Source organism: Podarcis bocagei, assembly GCF_964188305.1.
Source record: "Podarcis bocagei genome assembly, chromosome: 6".
Lineage (NCBI taxonomy): Eukaryota > Metazoa > Chordata > Lepidosauria > Squamata > Lacertidae > Podarcis > Podarcis bocagei.
The window spans coordinates 3,525,245-3,546,470 of NC_138130.1; the positions used below are offsets into that span (position 1 = coordinate 3,525,245).

General features: G+C 44.4%; 1 long non-coding RNA gene across 1 annotated transcript in view; it reads right to left on the reverse strand.

The window, feature by feature from the left end:
* Positions 1–12,272: 12,272 nt before the first annotated feature.
* Positions 12,273–21,226, reverse strand: part of LOC308589511 — a 38,174-nt gene continuing 29,220 nt past the window's right edge. Inside the window, exons 4-5 of the long non-coding RNA XR_014009338.1 lie at positions 19,523–19,642; positions 12,273–12,421 (exon numbers count right to left, since the gene is read on the reverse strand). This is a non-coding gene — a long non-coding RNA (uncharacterized lncRNA). The remainder of the gene's footprint in view (positions 12,422–19,522; positions 19,643–21,226) is intronic.

Here is a 21,226-nt window from a genome sequence, read left to right on the forward strand (position 1 = left end):
AGAGGTCCAGTGATACAACAGAGCAAACAAAGGAGATGTGTGATGAAACCCTACACTACAAAGTCAAAAGAGTTCACTAATTCTTTCATTGTGGCAACCAGTACAGCCCCAAAGAGCAGCATCTGGTCATTGTAGCCATCATTATTCACCTTTGAGAGTCTAAATATATCCCTAGTGTTAGCTCTTTCCAGGAAACAATTACTTACTCTATTTTCACAATGTATTTTTAAGAGACTATGAAATATTGCGTGCCATCACAAGACTCAAGTACTCAGCATAAGCACAGTGGAAATAACCAAAACAGACTTATTACAGTTTTGCACAAGAGTATTCAGGCGAGTGAGCAGATGCTGGATTTATGATCAACCAAGTACATTCCTTAAGGTAATTAATGACAGATTTTAAATTAAATCAATCGGCCATGAACAATTCTCGTCTTTCAGTAGCAAATTCAATGCCTTTAGCAAATAAGAGAGTAGAAAAGGACAGACAGGAAGAAAGACCAAAATGTGGTCTGTCAAGCAACAGAGAACAACAAAATCATATTTTCTCTGCCTTGAAGAATTTTCATGCTAGGGTTAGCCACTCCTGAAGTGATGCAGGAACTCTTCATCAAAGCCCCAGAAGGCCACCATGACCAATGCTGTATGTTGCAGCCATGGTGGGGAAAGCCATGTCTCCTTGCATGACACTGCTAACATGAACTTGGATTCCTCTGAAAGCCTGGAAGTAGCTGAAGATGGGCTCTGGCATTTTTATACCATTAGTGGTAACATGCAGTTCCTCACAGCTGTTTCCTGGTTCTGCTGGATCTCACCAACTTTTGATACCATCAACCATGGTATCCTCCTGGACCATCTAGGAGGGCTGAGAGTTGGGGGCACTGTTACGTAGTGGTTCCACTCCTTCCTCCTGGGTCATGTACAAAAAGTGGGCAATAAGGGAATCCCTGAGCACTCACTTGTGGGGTGCCTCAGGGCTCTGTACTCTCCACCATGCTTTTTAACAGCTATATGAAGTTGCTGGGGGAGATCATCCGGCTGGTTGTTCACCAATATGCAGATGATACCCAGCTCTAGGTAAAGGTACCCCTGCCCGTACGGGCCAGTCTTGCCAGACTCTAGGGTTGTGCGCTCATCTCACTCTATAGGCCGGGAGCCAGCGCTGTCCGCAGACACTTCCGGGTCACGTGGCCAGCGTGACAAGCTGCAACTGGCGAGCCAGCGCAGCACACGGAAACGCCGTTTACCTTCCCGCTGGTAAGCGGTCCCTATTTATCTACTTGCACCCTGGGGTGCTTTCGAACTGCTAGGTTGGCAGGCGCTGGGACCGAACGACGGGAGCGCACCCCGCCGCGGGGATTCAAACCGCCGACCATGTGATCGGCAAGTCCTAGGCACTGAGGTTTTACCCACAGCGCCACCCGCGTCTACACCCAGCTCTACATATTGCTTAAATCAGAACAAGTGAAGGTGATGAATATCCTGTGTGAGTGTCTGGAGGCGGTTGGTGAGTGGGTGACAGTCTATGGATTGAAGTAGAATCCCAACAAGACGGAAGTACTGTTTCTGGGGGCAAGGGGCAGGAAGATGTGGTCCTGAATGGGGTAACTACCTAAAGGACCAGGTGCATAGCCTGCAGTGGCGTAGCGTGGGGGGTGCCAGGGGTGCCGGCCGCACCGGGCGCAACATTTGGGGGGGCGCGTTTGGCCGGCCCTCCTCGAGGAAGCAGGAACCCCACTGTCCTCGGACCTCCTCCGAAGGCTGGCGGTGGGGCGGAGAGACCTTCTCCCCGCGCCAGCCTTCAGATGGCTGTCCTGAAGACTTGTGGTGGGAGCAGTGGCGTAGCGTGGGGGGTGCAGGGGGGCCTGCTGCACCTGGCGCAACATCGGGGGGGGGGCAGAAGAGACTCGAGTGCTAAAATCCATGGGTTAGGGGGCGCAAATTACTTGCCTTGCCCCGGGTGCTGAGAACCCACGCTACGCCACTGATAGCCTGGGAGTCATTTTGGACTCACAGCTGTCCATGGAGGCACAGGTCAATTCTGTGTCCAGGGCAGCTGTCTACCAGCTCCATCTGGTATGTCAGCTGAGACCCTACCTGCCTGTGCCCTGTCTCACCAGTGTGGTACATGCTCTGGTTATCTCCTGCTTGGACTACTGCAGTGTGCTCTTTGTGGGCTTTGTGGGCTTTGCTACCTTTGAAGGTGACTCAGAAACTACAATTAATCCAGAATGCAGCTGCCAGGCTGGTGACTGGGACCGGCTGCCAGTACCATATAACACAGGTCCTGAAAGACCTATATTGGCTCTCAGTATGTTTCTGAGCACAAATTTAAACTATTGATGCTGACCTCTAAAGCCCTAAATGACTTTGGCCATGTATACCTGAAAGATCGTCTCCACCCCCATCATTCATCTTGGACACTGAAATCCAGGTCTGAGGACTTTCTGGCCGTTTCCTCATTGCAAGAAACGAGGTTACAGGGAACCAGGCAAGGACCTTATCAGTTGCCACGCCCACCCTGTGGAACACCCTCCCATCAGACGTCAAGGAATATACAACTATTTAACTTTTAGAAGAGAACTGAAGGTATAAGGAAGCTTTTAATGTTTGATGTCTTAATTTGTTGGAAGCCACCCTCCCTTGCTGCCTCTTAACAAACAACTGATTCACAAGAATACCCCAAAAGCTTTTTGAAAGTCCAGGTACACCATATCAGCCAGATGACCTTGACCAATATGCTTTTCGATACTCTCAAAGAATGGAAAAAGGTTTGTGAGACAGGACTTGCCTTTGTAGAAGCCAAGTTAGCTCTGCTCGACAAGGCTTGTTCTTCTATGTTCTTGGCTGTTTTATCTTTAACGATACCCTCAACCAGTTTTCCAGGGACAAATGTTAAGCTAACCAGTCTGTACTTTCTAGGATCCCCTCAGCGGATCCTTTTTTAAAAAATGGTGTTGCATTTGCTGCTTTCTAGTCCTTAGGTGTGGCACTTTTATCACATGGAAGCTGAGACTCTTGAGAAGATGGGGTTTCATACCAGGACTACACAGACTTGCCCCTGGTAATGGAATCACGTCGTCAGCCTTTAACAAAAGGATCATACATAATCCAAATGTGCTAATGTTATATATTACTCTTCTTCTGAGGCAGATATTCACAATAAACTTTACTGAGGATGTAGCAGCTTTCAGAAGGGCTCCAGTTACAAGATTTATATCTGATCTCATTTTAAAATGGCATTTGAAGAGAAAAGTAAAGGCATCAACATGATAATTAAACAGGAGGAACCTAGTGGAATGTGTTTAAAAGCAGAGAGCTTTTTATTTTTTTAAAAAAGCTGAAAGATCACAGCAGTAAGAACTTTGGCTAGAAAAATGAAATTGCTACATCATATTTTCTACAAAACTTTATATAGGGGAGGTGCATTAGATGCCTGTCTGTTAGTTTGCAAAGACAGCAAACGAAGAGACAGAAATAAGGGTGTGATTCCAAGTGCCAAAATTAATCTTATAATGACTTCCCATGCTTATATTGTACACACATCTGCCTCTGCACACTATCACACAGAGCATGGACAAGTCACTGACAAGACTGTACTTAACATAATCTCTCTATTTCCCAAATGCCCTTAATACTGTCCGCAGAGAAGTTATTTCAAAACCCAACTTGTCTGTTTGGAATAAATTAATATTAGCAAATGAAATGGAAGATCCCCTTTGTCATCACTTCAGCAAAATATACTTAAGAGTGACATTTAGAAAAAGGATAATAACACATGAAACCCCATTGCCCAGCAGTTCTGTCTTCAATCTGGTTGAGCATTTTATCTGTGATGCTAGGCTGGCAGTTCTTGCAAACATGCTCAGAACCTCACTGATCAAAATTTAAAAGGAGACTCTGATGGTGATCATTGCACGACTTTTGTTTCCGCCATCCTGGCAGTATGAAGCACTTCCCCAAAATATAAGTTAAATTGAGTTAACGGAGCAAAGTTAACATATAAAACGGGGGTTGGGGGCTTGCTCTTCGCACAAAACAGCACATAGGGAAGGGAAACCAATTCTTCTCTGCCTTACTTACATTATTTGTAATTATGGAGCTGGGAAGATTCAGAAACAAGCCAGCTAAATGCTAACGCAGCTGGTGCAGCTTCCCTGTAAGAAAAGGGTTCAGTGTATGGGACTTTTAAGGTTAGGAAAAGGGTGTGGAAGAGGGGACTTAACGGGGCGTATAAAACTATGTCTAATGTGGAGAAAGTGATTAAACTGAATGTAGGTAGGAAAAATCAGGACAGATAAAAAGAAGTACATCTCCACACTGCACACATTTAAGCCAAGGAATTCACTTCCACAAGAGAAAGTAATGGGCACCAACAGATGGCTCTAGGAGGGGGTTAGACAAAGTCATGGACTACTAGCCGTGGTGATTGTTTACTGTCTGCAACATCGGAGGTGGGATGTCTCTGAATGCCAATTGCTGGAGAGCACAAGTAAGGAGGATGCTGTTGAACTTCTGTCCTGATTGCAGGCTTCTCATAGGCTGGCCCCAGCAAAAACAGGAAGCTTTTCTAGACAGGAATTTGGCCTGATACAGTGGGGTCTTCTAATGATTTACTGACTAAATCTGCAGTTCTGTACCCAGTTATCTGAACGTTGCAGCAAAAAGAAAAAAGCAGATACGTCAGGCTGTTGGTTGAGGATGTACCCACATCCCATCACATCAGAATTAAAGTTCTGATGTGGAAGGCAGGCATAAAGAATGATGGCAACACAAAAACTGGTTAAGGACTAGATCCTTTGACATGATGGTCTAGCACTGTGGCCTAATAGATGGGTTAAGTCAACTATTATACCTTGAGGTGTTAATTTTACAGGATCCTACAAGATTTTTGTTCCTTCAGCTCTACTACCCTTAGCAAAATGAAATTCTTAACAACATATTTTTGTCTTAATCCATCAGTCTTTAACATTTTAGACCCTGTCTTAAAATTTAAACTGCACGTTCCCTGGAGCAGAGAGTAGAGACCTGTCTTTTGTGCAGGCTACACTGTAAAGTGGCATGTAGACTGATGGTATTATTTAAAACCAGCAACTAAAACTACAACAGAAGTACCTTGAGGAGGCCTGCATTTTCTGGGAGATGACAATTGCCTAGGTCTGGTGAACAGTGGCTGGTTATTCTTTATCTGAAATGCTGCTGGTCCCACATTCAGGACCGGCTAGGCAGGCACAGCTGCCTAGTATCAACGTGTGGGTGTGACAGTGGCATCAGGAGGGATTGTGAGGCACTGGGGAACAATTTGGGACAAGCCACGCCTGTACAAAAGGTATGGGTTCCACTTGAACCAGAATGGAACCAGACTATTTGTGCTTAAAATGAAAAAGCTGGCAGAGCAGCTTTTAAACTGATTGTTTGGGTGAAAGCTGACAGAGGCTGTGGAGGGACTGATTGGAACAAATCTCCCCCCTGGGATGAAGCTGAAGGTGAAATAAAGTATGATTTGAATGTGGGAAAATTATAAGCATTATGAGTGCAGAGGCAATTCAGACAGAACAATGCACTGCAGGCCAAAATGCAAGTGCCAAAGTCAAGTAGAGAGCAACACAGTACAGTGGTACCTCGGGTTACAGACGCTTCAGGTTACAGACTCCGCTAACCCAGAAATAGTACCTTGGGTTAAGAAGTTTGCTTCAGGATGAGAACAGAAATTGCGCAGCGGCATCACGGCAGCAGCAGCGGGAGGCCCCATTAGCTAAAGTGGTGCTTCAGGTTAAGAATAGTTTTAGGTTAAGAATGGACCTCTGGAACGAATTAAGTACTTAACCTGAGGTACCACTGTATTGGAAACCTGGTGGAATGGAAAGAACTGGTGCAGCACAGTTGTATCTGGATACAAACTCTATACGAAGGACAGGGAAGGATGTGGTGAAGGTGGATGTGCTCTGTACATAAAAAGAGAGCATGGAATAGGATAAGCTAGAAATCCCAAAGGAGTCAGGTTCCTCCACAGAATTGTTGTGGGTCGTGATACCTGGCTCCAAAAGTAATCTATTACTGAGGTGATGCTATTGTCCCTCTGATCAGACTGTTTAGGACATCTAGAGATGGACAATGAGATCAGTGATGCATCACAAAGAGGAAAAGTTGTAGTAATCTGTGGCTTCAACTATCCTCACATAGACTGGCTACATTTGTGTTGCTGACACAATAAATAGGTAAACTTTCTGGCCACCCTAAAATGACTCTGCCCTCGGACAGTGGGTCATGAGCAGTGGTGACCTGGATTTAATTTTAAGTGACACCTATGACCTGGTGTGCAATGTGGGTGTTGTTAAACCACTTGGGAACAATGACCATAGACATATCAAAGTGTGTGTAACCAGCCACTTGCGAAGAAAACCCAACACAGTCATTCTGACTTCAAAAGAGAAAACAAAAGCAAAGTGAAAGGCTAAGTCAAGAGAGTCAAATCATTTCAAAATGCTTGGGAGTTGATTAAAACCACAATATTAAAAGCTCAGCTGGAATGTTTGCTGCGCATCAGGAAAAGTACCACCAGAGCCAAGAGGATGCCAGCAGGGCGACCTGACAGATTCAGAGACGCTATTAGAGGCAAGGAGGCGCCTTTTGGGAAATGGGAGTCTGGTCCACACAAGGAGAGCAAAAAGGAACAGAAGCTTGGGCAAAAGAAATGCAAGCAGACAACAAGGGGTGGTAAAAAAGGACTCAAAGAGCACATTGCTAAAAACATAAAGCTCATCAACAACATGAATTTCAAACACATTAATAACAGGAGACTGGCTAGGGAGGCAGTTGGACCCTCGGATGACAAGGGTGTCAAATGTGCTCTACAGAAAGATAAGGAGATTGCAGAGAAGCTGAATCTTTCTTCACAGCCGGAGATACAGGGCAGATATACAGTGCTACCTCGGGTTAAGAACTTATTTCATTCTGGAGGTCTGTTCTTAACCTGAAACTGTTCTTAACCTGAAGCATCACTTTAGCTAATGGGGCCTCCCACTGCAGCCACGCCACCAGAGCACGATTTCTGTTCTCATCCTGAAGCAAAGTTCTTAACCCAAGGTACTATTTCTGGGTTAGTGGAGTCTGTAACCTGAAGTGTATGTAACCTGAAGCGTCTGTAACCTGAGGTACCACTGTATATGCAGGCTGAGGAACTGAGGCAAAGAGTGATGGCACAAAAAGAAGTTCTAGCCTTAAAGAACAAATTGCCAGGTCTGGGTGATGCCTCCCGGAAAGTTCTTTGAGAATTCAAATGTGAAATTGTTGGCCTCCCAGCAAGAGACCAGCAAGTGTCCCTGACTCCCTGGGGAACTAGACAGCCACCAGGTGTGCCCTGAAGTTAGGGTTCACTCTGGGGGTCTGAGTGCTCCCAAAGCCCACACTCTTCTGCTGAGCTACACCTTGGATTCTCTCTGTCTGAGAAAGTGTTATGAGGATAAACGCACATGAAGCCATTTGCCATCAAACCCTAAAGGGAGAACATCACATGTACGGCAAGTTGGAACACGTGTATTCTCTGAGGTATGCCCACAGTATACAGTACTTGGCTGCTGTCTCCTTATCTCTGGGTCACCATGAGAACAATGAAACACATTCTTTTCCTTGCACCATTTCACTTACTGAGACATATATAAATCCCTATAATAGCGGTGAAGGTCATCGTCAAGTATCAGAGACTCACACATTTTTTAGATTTGCCGGAGGGATATTAAACTTCCAAAGAATATTAAACATCCAAACAATTATCCTTATTAAATGCAAACTGTATCTTTAGAACAAAAGAAATTACAAGCCTCCAAATCAGCACTCTGGCATAAATCTGTAGCAGCACTTGATTCTTTAAGGAGAATCTTAACTTTATCAACTGCACCAAGGGAAAGGCAGTTTCCATTATGCCTTTCTTAGAGCTGCAAAGGCTGGAGGAGGGCAAGCATTGTAGTTTTAGGTGATGTAACTTATCCAGATACATTTTTTAAAAAGTATTTTGTGTCAGATATCAAGGAAGACTCATGATGAAAGGGATTGCAATGGTAAACCATACCACACTGGCCTACGCAAACAACCCGACTTGCTGAGTAATGTGAATGCACATGTATAAAATCCTTTCCACATAGGTCCCACAATCAGAACACTTATTATCTGAATTTTTGGTTATCCGGACACAAAGGAATTATACCCAAACCTCATAACATGAAAGACAGATTCTTATATCCAAACAGCCAGAGTTTGCCCACTTCCTTATTTGTTTGTGTTTTGCTGCTTGGTGGCAGACATTTTGGGCAGAAGTCATGGAAGGCGGGAGAGATCAGACAAATCATGAATTAGAAAGGTTCCTATAGGGAATAATGGAAATGCTAGCCTATTGAACAATTTCCTGGGAATGCGTTTTGTTCAGAAAGCAAGACCTGCATGTGTACTTTGTTGTTCATTGGTCCCAGAGAATAGTGATACCTTTTCACACACATATTACTTTATTTTATTTTATTTTATTTTATTTTATTAACATTTCTATCTCACCTTTCCTTCAAAGTGGCAAACACGGATCTCCATCCTTTCCATTTTGCCCTTATAACAACCCTGTGACATAGGTTAGGCTGTGAGGTACCAACTGGCCCAAGGTCACTATGAACTCCATAGCTGAGTGGGGATTTGAACTCTGGTTCCTCTGGTCTTCCTCGATGTTATAAGGGAATTCTGAAAGCAAATGTTCCTTAAGAGTCGTTTGGAAGCAATCCCGCTTAATGGGATATTGAAGGGCTTGAGTGTTCATTTTGTGCCTTGGTTTCCTTCCTTGAAGCCTGTGTTGAGGTATACCGTAATTTTCACTCCATAACACGCAGTTTTTTGCTCCTAGAAAGTAAGGGAAAATGCCTGTGCGTGTTACGGAGCGAATGCACTCGACCGGAGCCATGGCTGCCGTCAATCAAGCAAAGGAGCTGCTTGCAGGGCTTTGCACGGCTCTAGCTTTGCTTGCTTTACAGCCAGGAGGAGGGGGAGGAGCTGAGGAGGAGGGAGGGAAGGAGAGCCATGGCAGCAAAGCGGGCAGCAGCCGCTTACACGCGAGGAGGGACAGACGGGAGCCATAGCAAGCCAGGAGAAGGCAGGCAGTTCAAAGCCAGCAGGCGCTTTTAAAGTAGCCGGTAACAGCTGCTGCAGCCTCAGCTAGCAAAGGTCCCAGCGCTCTCTAAATGGAGCAATGAGGCTGCAGAGGGACAGGAGGGCTTGGATCAGGAAGGATAAAGTTTAAGCAACCAGCAGCAAAAAAAACCCAAAACCAACCTGGAGCTCTGAGCCACGAGCGCAGTGAAAACCAGGAAGTAAAAGAAAAGGCTATCCCCCCCCCCCCCCGCTTCTCAGCTGTTTTCAGGCAGGATAGATTTGAGCATTGTCTGGGTCCTAGTGCCCCTACTGCTTTTTGTGCTCCATTGTATTGCTGCTGGTGGCTGCTTATCACTCAAACTGAACCTGATACCAGTAGCCACCTGTACAAACAAAGTAGAAGGCTGCAAGGAGGAGAGCTTTTACACAGCTAATAGCAAATCCCCTGCAATCCAAGTCCTCCTCACTTGCTCAAATCTATTCTGCCTCAAAACAAGGAGCGAAGAAAAAGGCTGCAAACTGTTAAATGGAAAAAACCCCAGGCACAGGGCAAATACCTTAAGTATACCTTTAAAGCAACAGTGCTCTTTCCCTCCCTGCTCAGCTCGCAGAAAAGCTGCTTCTCCACCCACCCCACGCGTGCTCCTTATCCCTTGAGTGCTTTTCCTTCCCTCCCCACTTAAAACGTGGTTACAAAGCACGGATCCACATGGATCCTCAGGATTTTTGCACTGGGTCACCCCAAACTCACCATCAGATCACATGTCTGTGGCCACAGCATGAACCACAAAAATCATACATCTACTGTTTCATTTAGAATATTTTTTTCTTGTTTTCCTCCTTTAAAAACTACGTGCGTGTTATGGTCAGGTGCGTGTTATAGAGCGAAAAATACGGTAATCTTTATCATATTATTCATATTAGTATTATTAGTCATATTAGTCATATTAGTATTAGTCAGTGATCTGTCCAGCAGTCATCGGCACTCATCACAGCTCTGGTAAGGAGCACATCTTTAGCATGGCAATCTTTAGCACGGAAAATAACATAGTCCAAGAGGTGCCAGTGGTTTGACTGAGGATGCCTCCATGAAGTTTTAAATTTATTTTTCTGTCGAAAGAGTGTGTTGGTAATAACAAGGTTGTGCGCTGCACACATCGTCAAACTAAGATTCCGTTCTGGTTGCTGTTGCCAATTCCTTCTTTCCCAGTAGTCCCAGGCCACAGATCGAAATCTCGCCCAACTCTTGCTTTTAAATCGCCCAGGAGGATAATTTTATCTTCCTTAGGTGTCTCTGATAGGACAGTATCCAGTAAAAAATTTCTTTAGTGTCATCATCGGCAACCAGTGTTGGTGCATAAGCGCTTATAATAGTAGCCTGTTAGTTTTTGGGAAGTTTTATTTGAAGGGTTGAGAGTCGCTCATTAATGCCGGTAGGGACTTCTGACGGGAGCGTCACAAGATGGTTTTTGATAGCGAAGCCTACCCCATGTATTTGATGTTCTTGTTGAGATAGACCTTTCCATGAAGAATGTGTAGCCTCCCTTTTCTTCCTTCAGTTGTCCCTCGCCTGCTCTTTGAGTCTCTTGAAGTGCTGCAATATCGATGTTAAAACGTCACAGCTCTCTTGCAATGATGGCAGTTCTGTTTTCAGGACGCTCGCTGTCTGTGTTATCTGACAACGTCCGTATATTCCATGTTCCAAAGCTCAACTGTCTTTTACGACTGCGAGGTGGTGACCCCACTAGCTGCCGAAATCCAGTCAGAGGGAAAGGGAAGCAGACTATGTTTAGGGCACCTTTTCTAGCCCCTCCCTCTTTTCGGGATGAGCAGAGTGGGTCCTAAAAAGGGCTTCTCAGTCATGGATACAGCTGCTGAGCTGCTCAACTGCCTCATTGCTTGAGTCAGAATGACTGAATCTGTATCCACCGCCCATGTGCCGGTTCATGGCTAGGGACTTTCAGATTTCATGATTCTGCCCCCGTTAACATTTGCCGATCACCATGGAACTTTTGGGGCTTGGGTTTGGGAAGGGTTTTGGAAGATGCCCGTGTGTGAATTTGTTTTATGTGTGTAGATCAGTGCACACTGACCAATGCACAGACTTCACAGTAAGGCTCTGTTCCGATGGCATGAGTAGTCATGACAAACCGGTAGATTTCTATATGCTGCAGCCTTCATCCACCTTCACAGCTGTTGTAACATAGAAGAAGAAGAAGAGTTTGGATTTGATATCCCGCTTTATCACTACCCTAAGGAGTCTCAAAGCGGCTAACATTCTCCTTTCCCTTCCTCCCCCACAACAAACACTCTGTGAGGTGAGTGGGGCTGAGAGACTTCAGAGAAGTGTGACTGGCCCAAGGTCACCCAGCAGCTGCAGGTGGAGGAGCGGGGAAGTGAACCCGGTTCCCCAGATTACGAGACTACCGCTCTTAACCACTACACCACTTGTTATCTTCCTCCTGTTCTGCCATTGAGGACTTCTTGGATCATTCTTTGTCTAGCTCCTTCCCTTTGACCTTACTGCCTTGGGTGACCCTGCTGGGAGTATGAGATTCCTAATGGTTCACTCACAAGGGTCATAGGAATGTGCAAGCCCACTCACCACGACAAGGTGATGATCCAGTGAGTGAGTCTCATAGTCAGACATACAGTGATCGTCTTTTTATCACCTCTACCCCATCCCCATTCATCAGCAACTTCAATCATTCACCAAGGAACAGTGTCAGAGAGATCACCTGTTCAACAGCTTCACAATCAGATTAGGAGATATATCCAAGCAAAGAAAATATGAAATAAACAAATAAACCTGTAATGGCAACAACAACAAAAATACAAACAGAGAACATGGCAAACTGTTCATGCATCAATTTTGACTGGAAGGGTGGGTGGAGTGGAACACAAGGCAAAACTAATCCATGGAACAACAACAGAATTTAAGATAACCACCACTCCCTCCTGGCTTCAGTGATGCCCATGGAATAATATTTTCTTTTTTAATCTAAGGACAATTTGTACTATTTGGATATTTACATTAGGAAAGATTACATGTGTTTGTCAATCTAGAGATAAAAATATATTTATTGATTAGTTTAATTAACACTTTTTTAGATGTGCAATGTCCTGAGCAATGGCTCACTTTTAACGCAGAAGCCCAAAGGCCAAATCAAAGTGGGAAGGGGGCTTCAGAGGTTTTCTGGGCTTGTCCAAGGTGTACAAGGTGCCCCAGGTTGAAGCAGGATCTCCATGGTTCCTTGGCGTCTCAGACAGCACAAAACATTGCAGATGAGTATCTGTGAAAAGCAAAATGAGTGTCTCTAGGCTGACAATATAAAGAAAATACCAGAGTGGTGGCAAGAGAGGGCAAAGGTCAGGGTGGGGGACAGGAGCCAAGAGAGCCTCATTGGGGCAGGCAGGTCAAGACTGTAATGATTTACCCCAACTTTAAAACATCCCAGTGCTATGGGAGGGAAATTGACAGATATCAAATAGTGTTTTTGTCTCGTGCTTCTTGCTCTTTGTCTTTGAAGGGCAGCAGTGTTAAAAAGTTCTGCTGGAGGCTTTTGCTGGACACATCATTTCAGCCTAGTTCCTTACTCATGTCTCCCTTTTCTTCCAAATTAAAGGTAAAGGATAAAGGGACCTCTGACCATTAGGTCCAGTCGTGACCGACTCTGGGGTTGTGGTGCTCATCTCGCTTTATTGGCCGAGGGAGCTGGCATACATCTTCCATGTCATGTGCCCAGCATGACTAAGCCGCTTCTGGCGAACCAGAGCAGCGCACGGAAACGCCGTTTACCTTCCCACCGGAGCGGTACCTATTTATCTACTTGCACTTTGTGCTTTTAAACTGCCAGGTTGGCAAGGAGCAGGGACCGAGCAACGGGAGCTCACCCGTCGCGGGGATTCGAACCGCTGACCTTCTGATCGGCAAGCCGTAGGCTCTGTGGTTTAACCCACAGCGCCACCCACGTCCCTTTCTTCCAAATTACTACAGTTCTTTTTCATTTGTTCATTGGGTTTAATTCTGCTTTATTTTTTCTGTTTTGCTTGGGTCTGTCTAAGGGAGCCATCCTCTACACAAGAAGTTGGCATGAAAAAAGCTTAGCGTAAATTAAACAGGCATAACATTTTACCAGATCCAAGCTGTTCAGCAGTTGGGCTACTGCTGCCTAAGCCCGCCCAGGCCTAGCAGAGCGAAAGTGAGCCTTTATGAATTACACCACCTTTTTGGTTGTCTGAACTTACACTGAATTGTCAAGTCAGATGACCAAGCCGAACAGGCACAAGATCCATCCTAAGTTAAGGTTACCAGATTTTTTCCAATGAATCTGGGGACACTTTTCAACTTCAATGGATTTTGTATGGGGACTGATTTGTAAATCCGGGAACTGTCTCTGGAAAACGGGGACGTCTGGTAACCTTATCCTAAATGCCCCTGACATCCTGCTATGTCATGCCACCAAAATGCCATTTTTCAGGGCTTACACTGGCTTAAGATCTGTCAGGCTTGTTAGTCCACTGGGATGGAAGGGAAGAGATACACTGGCATATCTCTGGAAGAGCTGAGCCTGAGGGAGTTAAGCTGGTTTCCTCTGGATGTGCCAAGAACCTTCTGGCTCAGCCAGAGATCCACTGGATCCTAACCATCCTCACACAGTGGATCATGATATTGGATTGTTCCCTAAGTGTAGCTTATTTGTTCTTATTAGAGCCAGTGAATAGAATAGCTTAGAATTGTTCTTTAGAATAGTTCTGAGTTTGTAGTCTCCTTTACACCGTCTCAAGCTATTTTGTTATTTTATTAATTTATCTGCCAGTGTGCCTTATTAATTATTGTACAATTTTTCTTTGTGTGTCTGTTTCACTCACTATTGTCTGTTACTGGGCTTCAGTGCTAATGTGTGCACAAGTGCTCACTGTTGTAAGCAGGAGAGTATCACACAATACAATTACTCCCTATTGCAAATAGAAGGCTTTGCCCCAGTGAAAATAGGAGCACAGCAGAGACAAAGATTTGAGCCCCACACCCTGCTAGAGCCCCGTTTCTAGCTGGGGGCTTTGCACCTAGACATTGCTAATTGCACCACAACTATGGTAGTTTGGCCCTCTGTGATTCATGCTGTTCAGAAGTGACTCAAAACTGACATCCAAATTATGTGGCAACTTATTGGTTAGCCATTGAGTATTGAAACTTTGAAGCCCTCTTCACTTTGAAAATCTTGACAACACTGCCTGAAATCATTACGACAACTGAATGACTATACATTAATGGGATTACATTTTTTTAATGTTTCCAGTGGCAACATTTTAATCAAGTAAATCACTTCTTGTATAGAAAGTGGATGCAAGGTTACTTAGAAGTTCTAATAGACTTTGCTAATCTTCATAATTGCTTAAGAACTTGGACAATTAAATACCTCAGAATATTAGTATCCTGAGGCTGTGTACAGACAATAGTTTTTCATAGATTTGAAGGAGATATAATGCAGCAATCATTGCTCATGGTATGCATTTATTTTACCCATCCTTTGCCAGTGTTTGTCAAACTGGCTTTCTACATATTTTTATAGCGCGCCAAAATTCTGCAAAACCTCTTCAATAGCAAACATCTTATAATAGAGGCGAGGTAACACTATTCAAATGTTTCATTGAACATGTGGGATGGGAAGTCAGATCACTTGTGTTGTTCCCAATCCCAGACACAAGAATGTTCAGCTTAACATGGGCATAGTTTATATGTGTATACATGCACATGACTGGGATCTTTGCTTTTCCAAGGTTCTTGATTGTACATAAAGAACTTGTTCCATTGTACGAATCAATGCATGTAAACGGAACAGATGGAGGTTGGAAATGGAGATGGCAAGTGTGTGATCCCACTCCCCCTACCCTCAGGACATCAAAGAGCAATTATTCCTCCAGAAATACTATGGGAAGCCTCCTCTGCAAGTGATTGCTTTAGGCTCCCCGGGGCCTTATTTAGTTAATCTATTGAGCTTTGTTTTTGGCATACTAGTGTCCACCATTAGTATAAATAAAAAAATTCCTTCCAGTAGCACCTTAAAGACCAACTAAGTTAGTTCTTGGTATGAGCTTTCGTGTGCATGCACACTTCTTCAGATACACTGAAACAGAAGTTGCCAGATCCTTCTATATAGTGAGAAGGTGGGGAGGGGTGTTACTCACCCTTCTGAGTAACACCCCTCCCCACCTTCTCACTATATAGAAGGATCTGGCAACTTCTGTTTCAGTGTATCTGAAGAAGTGTGCATGCACACGAAAGCTCATACCAAGAACTAACTTAGTTGGTCTTTAAGGTGCTACTGGAAGGAATTTTTTTATTTTGACTATGGCAGACCAACACGGCTACCTATCTACTACTGGCACCATTAGTATGAATTGCTGCCATGATGGGACCAAAAAACTCTGTACACCACAGACAATTATAACACCAGCACACAGCAGTGCTGCCTAGATCAGAGCAGTATCAGAGCAGGTGAAGGATCTTAGAAAAGGGATCAGAGATGAATCAGGGGCCCTGGGAAACAAGGTTGGAAGCCGGCCATGAGGGGCAGAGCAGAAGGATAGAGTGGCTTTTCTGAAAGGGAAAGGAAAGACGATAGGCAAAGAACAGAGATGTTCGTGGTGCAACTCTGCAGAGCTAAGAAGAGCTGAAATTCAAATATTAATCTGATAATAAAAACAGCTAAATCCTTGGCTGCAAGGCTCTGGAAGAAATATGAAAGACAGCAAAAATTCTGGTACCCATGAAACATGTCTTAAGCCTGGGACTGGGATCCTGTGTCTTCCAGGTGGTACTGGCCTCCCCCTGCCACTGCCTCATAGCATGGTCAGGGATAGGGGGAGTTGTATTCCACACCAAGAGCATCTGGGGGGCCACAGTTCCCCACTCCTGTCCTAAGGAGTACTGCGGTGCCCCATGTTGCACGTTCAGAAAAGTGATGGCATTCCTACAATAGTTGGACAACTGGGCACTCTGGGGGGAAACCCCATGTACTACATTATCAGTCAGCCTGCTCCCTTCAACAAGCTCCTCAAATACCAATTAGGCAAGCACCAGCTTGTTTCCAGGGGGGAAACTGAATGACTCACATTGTGCTTCTGGCTGATAGCAGAGTGCCCATGTTTCTAAGACAATAACAAATTCTGCCACATCCCTCTGTGAAAGAATTATAGACATGGATACTAGACAGGAAGAGTGTTCCAGGACTTATAAGCTAGCCCCACCGGATGCTCACATCAATTATTAGTCTGGCTAGGTTTAATGGAGCTCAGAAATAAATTTCATGAACAGAATGTGTGCAGCATCTCCTTCCAGATTTTTAGTATGTTTTGTCTGTCACGATTTGACAAGAAAGCAAGAATTAGCAAGTTACAGATGCAACCAGACTCTTTTAACCTATAATTTCATTTTATCTATTTTTTTTTCTTGAATTGCACTGAGACTCATGTACATTTTTTATAGCTATAGAGAGTAAGTTTACACCAGAGGTTGTCAAACTTTGGACCCTCAAGGCCCATTTGAGACAGGTGACAATTACTGCTTCACAAAAGAGTTGTGAAGGGGCACAGCCAGTCACTTAGGGGTTGTCCGCACTTCTGCTTGTCCCATGCCTAAAAAGCACAGGTCCAAGTAGTTTTCCCCTTGCTCTACTCCTTTCCCAGGGAAAAGCCACTCTTTAGCTCTAAATCAGAGCTAAATCTAAATCCATGGAAAACCTGATTGCTGTTTGCTCCGATTGAGCGATAAAGAGCTGTTTTTCCAGAGGAAAGCAGCAAAAGAAGAGGAAGTGTGGATAAGCTGTAAATGGTGGCAGATGGAGACAGAGTTTGGGCATAATCAGCTTGCAATTACTGGTATCTCTGTTGATATCCAATCCATCTTTGGCAACTGCTAAATTCTTTGCCCCAGCATTTTATTTGTGGTGAGGAGTTCCATAGTTCATCTTTTCTCAAGCTAACTACAGGCATTTGCTCTGAAGGTCTTGTGAGAGCCTTGCCAGTTTAATCAGAATTTTCTTTTTCTTTCATATTTTTCCCGTTGCCTCCCTCAAATGCCTCACAAAGTATGTGTATGCATTTCCTGTAATTTCCCTGTTTGAGAAACACTGATTCACACTGTTTCAAATTGTTTCCATTTATAAGTTTGTCCACACAAAATATGCATGACAGCAAAGCACTCTTTTAAAAGGAAAATGAAACAAACCTTAAAACCGTAGCAAAAAAATAAACACACCAAATATTTACATTTTGAGTCAGAACAGTAAACCACATTTATTTGTTAACTTCGTTTTTTCTGTTTTCCCTTTGCTTTTGTTTAAACCAATTCACAAACCAAGAAAATATTGTCCACTAATAATGAACCATTTGTCTTGACATTACTACAAATTTATTATGCTACTTTTGTGATATAAAAATGGCACGTGAAGACTTGGTCCACTTATTTATTTAAATCATTTATTATTCCTATGATCCTTGTTTATAAAACCCAATGCAAGTTATTCAAAGAAAGAAAGAAAGAAAGAAAGAAAGAAAGAAAGAAAGAAAGAAAGAAAGAAACCAGTATACAGTTGTCCCTATTTTCAAAAAGGGGAAAAGAGAGGACCCAAATAATTACCGCCCAGTCAGTCTGACATCAATAGCAGGGAAGATTCTGGAGCAGATCATGAAGCAAACAGTCTGTGAGCACCTAGAAAGGAATGCTGTGATCACCAATAGTCAGCATGGATTTCTGAAAAATAAGTCATGTCAGACTAACCTGATCTCGTTTTTTGACAGAATTACAAGCCTGGTAGATGAAGGGAATGCAGTGGATATAGCCTACCTTGATTTCAGCAAGGCATTTGACAAGGTGCCCCATGATATTCTTGTAAAGAAGCTGGTAAAATGCGGTCTTGACTATGCTACCACTCAGTGGATTTGTAACTGGCTGACTGACCGAACCCAAAGGGTGCTCATCAATGGTTCCTCTTCATCCTGGAGAAGAGTGACTAGTGGGGTGCCACAGGGTTCTGTCTTGGGCCCGGTCTTATTCAACATCTTTATCAACGACTTGGATGATGGACTCAAGGGCATCCTGATCAAATTTGCAGATGACACCAAACTGGGAGGGGTGGCTAACACCCCAGAGGACAGGATCACACTTCAAAACGACCTTGACAGATTAGAGAACTGGGCCAAAACAAACAAGATGAATTTTAACAGGGAGAAATGTAAAGTATTACACTTGGGCAAAAAAAATGAGAGGCACAAATACAAGATGGGTGACACCTGGCTTGAGAGCAGTACATGTGAAAAGGATCTAGGAGTCTTGGTTGACCACAAACTTGACATGAGCCAACAGTGTGACGCGGCAGCTAAAAAAGCCAATGCAATTCTGGGCTGCATCAATAGGAGTATAGCATCTAGATCAAGGGAAGTAATAGTGCCACTGTATTCTGCTCTGGTCAGACCACACCTGGAGTACTGTGTCCAGTTCTGGGCACCACAATTCAAGAAGGACACTGACAAGCTGGAACGTGTCCAGAGGAGGGCAACCAAAATGGTCAAAGGCCTGGAAACGATGCCTTATGAGGAACGGCTAAGGGAGCTGGGCATGTTTAGCCTGGAGAAGAGGAGGTTAAGGGGTGATATGATAGCCATGTTCAAATATATAAAAGGATGTCACATAGAGGAGGGAGAAAGGTTGTTTTCTGCTGCTCAAGAGAAGCGGACACGGAGCAATGGATCCAAACTACAAGAAAGAAGATTCCACCTAAACATTAGAAAGAACTTCCTGACAGTAAGAGCTGTTCGACAGTGGAATTTGCTGCCAAGGAGTGTGGTGGAGTCTCCTACTTTGGAGGTCTTTAAGCAGAGGCTTGACAACCATATGTCAGGAGTGCTCTGATGGTGTTTCCTGCTTGGCAGGGGGTTGGACTCGATGGCCCTTGTGGTCTCTTCCAACTCTATGATTCTATGATTCTATGATTCTACTACACATGACTGATTCACTTTCCTTTTTGCCTTTAGGAGCTGCAAAATGCATCTGCTTAGGGCCACCAGGTAGCAGGCGTGGCAGCTCTAGGAGGCTGAAGGTACCTTTGTTTTCAGGGGAGCAGACCCCTCAATCTCGAGGCTGCCCTATGCATGTCCCACACGCTGCAGGTCCAGTGGCTCCTCCAGCGCACTCGGCCTCCTCCATCATGGGCTCTCTGGGCTGCCCAGTCTTGGGAGCAACCTGGCGCCTCTGCCATTCATTATAGTCATGGAAACTCTGGCCAACCTGATTTCTCAAAGCACCAAGATGGAGGGGATATCGGAAAATGGTAAAGAATATGTTCTTGTTTTATTTGAATATGATATTCTACTCTTTCTGATCAGAGTCTTACCTGAGATTCAAGCTGTGTTGGAGTCCTTTCACGCTGCAAATAGTCTGGAGGTTAATTATCACAAATCCATTATGCTATGTAGGTAGGTACGCCTCTGGATGATCATCTTATGGGCTCATTCTGCAACCAAAAATGTCCAACAACTTAAGAGGAGGAATTATTATCCATTAGTAAAGGAAGTTAAGGCTGATTTACACAAATGGGGCTCTTTAGATCCCTCTTGGTTGGGGAGAACATCTGCAGTAAGAATGACACTCTATTGCCCAGGTTTTTATTTTTCTTCCATTTGCTTCCCAGTTGGTTAGGTGGAAAATGACGTTATCAATGGCAAAAACTCCCCCACAGCCCACAACCACATTTAAAAGGGGATTGGATCTTAATCAGCCAAAGACACATATTTCTGCCTGGTGCCTAGAGGTGTAGAATGAAGGCGCCAACTGAGCCTCCCTGGGGAGAGCATTCCACAAGCAGGGAGCCTCTGCAGAAAAGGCTCTTTCTCATCTTGCTGCCCTTCAGACCTGGAGGAAGCACATGAAGCAGAAGGGCCCCCAATCTCTCACCACTGGTTGTGTTTGATGGTGAGACTGTCACTCTCCACCTAGCAGAGGCTGGTCAGGTGGGCGGGGACACAGCTGGCCCCTTCATCCCCATGCACCCCTTCACATATTAGTGTGCACAGTTGCCAAAGGGCCTGTGGCTCAAACTCCACATTATAGGAATGCCATGTTTTGTTGCTTCACAGATACGCTTCTGAGCACAATTCAGAGTGTTGGTGCTGACTTTTAAAGCCCTAAACGGCCTCGGTCCTGTATACCTGAAGGAGCGTCTCCACCCCCATCGTCCAGCCCAGATACTGAGGTCCAGCGCCCGAAGGCCTTCTGGCGGTTGCCTCGCTGCAAGAAGTGAGGTTACAGGGAACCAGGCAGAGGGCCTTCTTGGTAGTGGCACCCACCCTGTGGAACGCCCTCCTATCAGATGTTAAAGAAATAAACAACTATATGACATTTAGAAAGCATCTGAAGGCAGCCCTGTTTAGGTAAGTTTTTAATGATGTTTTAATGTATTTTTAATCTTTTATTGGAAGCCACCCAGAATGGCTGGGAAAACCCAGCCAGATGGGTGGGGTAGAAATAATATATTATTATTATTATCATTATCATTATCATTATCATTATCATTATCATTATCATTATCATTATTATTAACAGAAAAAAACAGCTGAACATGTGGGTGGAGGAAGAATTATGGGAGAGGAGGAAAGCTGTGTAACCCTTTGTCCGCTGGTCGTTTTTCACCTTTCCCCAAGCATTTTGACTCACAGGTGGAAATGTATCAGGGGAAATATAGAACTCCTTTATGTTTCCCTGTGGTTGGGGCAGGGAAGAACAGCTTCATAGAGAGCAATTTTGAACTGGAAAAGGACAGGAGGAGAACAAATTAAGTAACCGCCATGGCTCCTTCTACTCAAACACAGTCAGACTGATTGTGCTTTAAAATGTCAAGGAAAGACACTCTCTGTAAAATGTGACTTAAGTCTTTCTCAGTGGTAGCCCTGGGCCTCTCAGAAGAACTGTCTCTCAGAGAAAGCCCATCAGAGCGCAGAGTGTGGAGACTGACTGCTTTTAATCTGTTGCTGTGGGAAGGGATTCTCCTTTGTCTGACTAGCTTGTCAGTGCATTTCAATTGTTCAATTGTTCCAATTGC